Source organism: Gossypium hirsutum, chromosome D02 (assembly GCF_007990345.1).
Source record: "Gossypium hirsutum isolate 1008001.06 chromosome D02, Gossypium_hirsutum_v2.1, whole genome shotgun sequence".
NCBI classification, from domain to species: Eukaryota; Viridiplantae; Streptophyta; class Magnoliopsida; order Malvales; family Malvaceae; genus Gossypium; species Gossypium hirsutum.
Window position 1 is genome coordinate 44681953 of NC_053438.1, and position 3637 is coordinate 44685589.

Sequence of the window (3637 nt, forward strand, 5' to 3'; positions counted from 1 at the left end):
TATCATGACTGGTGGAAGTATTTGGATGAAAAATCTAGAGTAAGTTAAGGAAATACTGGAGAAATCAAGCATTAATGAATCTACCTGGGAGGAATATTATGAAGTGGAAACCAAGGGCTTGGAATGTAAAAAAATTGAAAAAGAGCAAGAATGTAACCAATTGGAGTTAATTATTAAAGAATCAAACAGTTACGAAACAGAAGAAAAAGAGGATAGTGTGAAGCAATAAAATGACCACATGATATTCCAACTTGATTAGTGGAGGCAAAGTAAGGAGCAGCCGGAACAAATCATCCCAAATTCAACAAAATTGGTGTCATCTGTTATTAATCCTCTTGAATTAGACTTGAAGCCATTACCCACACATTTAAAGTATGGCTATTTGGGAGAACAAAATACTGTCTGGGATTATTGCTAGAGGTTTAGAAGCAACCCAAAAAGAGGCTCTAGTAAGTGTTTTAAAAATGCATAAAAAAGTGATAGGATGGATGATTATGGATATTAAAGGAATTAATCCTACATTTTGTCAACATAAGATCAGATTAGAATAGGGAAAAAGACTTGTAGTTTATGCTCAATGTAGACTTAATCCAGCTATGAAGGAAGTCGTAAAAAAATTGATTAAATGTCTGGATGCAGGTATTGTTTACACCATTTTTGATAGAAACTAACTTAGCCCTACTTAGTGTATTCCGAGGAACAGAGGTCTAACTATAGTCGAGAATGATAAAAATGAGTTAAATTCAATGAGAATGATTACTAGTTGGAGAGTATGTATTGACTATCTGAAATTGAATGATGCAACAAAAAAAGACCATTTCCCTTTGCACTTTATTGATCAAATGCTTGATCGTTTAGCAGGTAAAGATTAATATTGTTTCCTTTATGGCTACTCAGGGTACCATCAAATCCCAATTTACCCCGATCATCAAAAGAAAACTATTTTCACATGTCTCTTTGGTACTTCTGCTTTTAAATGAATGCCTTTGGCCCATGCAATGCTCCACCAACCTTTATGAGATGCATGACCGCTATCTTTGTTGATATGTTGAAGAGGGGTTGGATGTCTTAATGGGTGACTTTTCAATTTATAGAGAGTTTTCAAGAATGTTTAGGTAACCTTGAGAAAGTTCTAAAAAGATGCGAAGAGACTAATATAATGCCTAACTAGGAGAAATGTCATTTCATGGTAAAAGAAGGATTGGTGTTGGGTCATCAGATATCAGGAAAAGGTATGGAAGTGTATAAATCCAAAATCTTCCCAATTCAACAAATGTTAAAGGTGTTTGAAACTTTTTAGGCCATGTAGAATTCTATCAGAGGTTTATAAAAGACTTTGCTCACATCTCTAAGCCTTTGAATCAACTCCTTCAGAAAGAGACACCTTTTATATTTTACCAAAGCTGGGTTAAAACTTTTAAGGTAATAAAAGAAAAACTCATATATGCTCCAATAATCATCACCCCTAACTGGTCAGAACCTTTTATTATTATGTGTGATGCCAGTGATTATGCAATAGGTGCATTCTTGGGACAAAAGTGGAATAACATCTTTGTGCTATTCACTATGCTAGCAAAACGCTAAATCCATCACGATGAAACTACACTACAATTAAAAAAGAGATGCTAGCAATAGTGTTCGCTTGTGAAAATTTTTGACCCTACTTAATGGAAAACAGCGTATATGCATATACTAACCATTCTAAACTAAAATACGTTATAAAGAAAAAAGAAACAAAAGCTAGACTAATGAGATGGGTTTTACTGCTTCAGGAAATCGATTTATGGATAATGGATAGGAAGGGGATCAAGAACTAAATTGCAGATCATTTATCCAGAACCGAAAATAATTTAAAAGTAAAGAATATTGGAGTAATTAAAGAGGCTTTCGCAAATGAACAATTGTTTAGAGTAGACATCCATCATATCAGGCCAAGCAAGCATACAACACCATGGTATGCAGATAATGTCAATTATATTGCAAGAGGAGTCTTTCCCGCACAGGCATCCTGGTCATAGAAAAAGAGGATATCCCACGAATCAAAAATTTACATTTGGAAGGAATCATATGTGTTTCGACAATGTGCAGAACAATTGGTTTGGAGGTGTGTAGGGGAGGAAGAGATATACGATATTTTACAAGGATGTCATACATCTCCATGCAGAAGGAATTTCGATGGAAAAAGGACAGCCTAAAAAGTGTTATAATCAAGATTTTATTTGCCAACTATGAGTAGAGATGCCCATAAATTCGTACAAGGGTGTGATAGATGTCAGCGAACTAAGAATATATTAGAAAGGGATGAAATGTCGTAAACAGGGATAATTTAGGTTGAAGTATTTGATGTTTGGGGAATTGATTTCATGAGACCTTTTCCTAGTTCTTTTGGGAATCAACATATTCTCCTGGTTGTTGATGACCTATCACCCACAAGCTAATAGGCAAGCAGAAGTGTCTAATAGTGAAAAAAATAGATTCTAGAGAAAACAGTAAACCCAAGTTGAAAGGATTGGGAAACAAAGCTAGAAGATGCATTGTGGGCCTACAGAATAGCATATAAGACTCCTCTAGGTATGTCTTCATATAAGTTAGTTTACGGTAAGAACTGTCACTTACCAATTGAATTGGAAAAGAAGGCACATGAGGCGATTAAAGAGTTAAATATGGATCCAGAATTAGCTAAAATAGAAAGATTATTCCAAATCCAATAATTGGAAGAATTTTGTTTTATGGCCTACGAAAATACTAAAATAGTAGACTCCAACATGGTGCGAAGATTAGAAAGCATGAATTTCTACATGGACAGAAAGTTATACTATTCAACTCAAGACTTAAATTATTCCTTGCAAGCTTATATTAAGATAGATAGGTCCTTATACCATACACCAGGTTGCTCCTCATGGAACAATAGAATTGATCAGAAAAGGGGGACAACTTTTGCTTGTTAATGGCTAAAGAGTAAACCATTATTTTAGAGGAAAGATCAACACAGTAGTTGATGAACCAATTTTGCACTGCAACACGCTATGGGATTTAAAAGGAATCAGAGGGGAACCAACAAATGAAAATAATTATGATAAATATGACCAAAGTGGTGATCCCATAAACTATAGGAGAATCTGGGTTTGCATGTCGCGACACCAGTGCTAAACTCTATTTTTTGAACTAATACTAACTGTTGTTTTTATAGTTTAATTGTATTATGATTCTTATTGTGACAGCCCTAAAATGACCCTAGTCGGAAAGCGGTTTCGAGACCGCTAAACCGAGTCACCAAATTATTTGAATGTGATATTTATTGTCTAAAATATGTGATTATGAAGGTGTGAAAGTTTTAGGCTTCGATTTAGTAAATTGCATGTGAATTTAGTCAAAATGACATTTTTGAAATGTGATAGGCTAATCTACAAGGACCTAATAGTGCATGTAATCAAAAGGGAGGACTTGCATGTCAATTTTCCCCCCCTAATATGTAGTGGCCGGCCATGAGCATGGGTGGACAAGATGTTATGGCTAAAAACATGTCATAAACATGTTGGGGTAGTGCATTATGTAAGGATTAATAAAATAAAGAGCATGGGTGGACAAGATGTTATGGCTAAAAACATGTCATAGACATGTTGTGTTGGTGCATCAT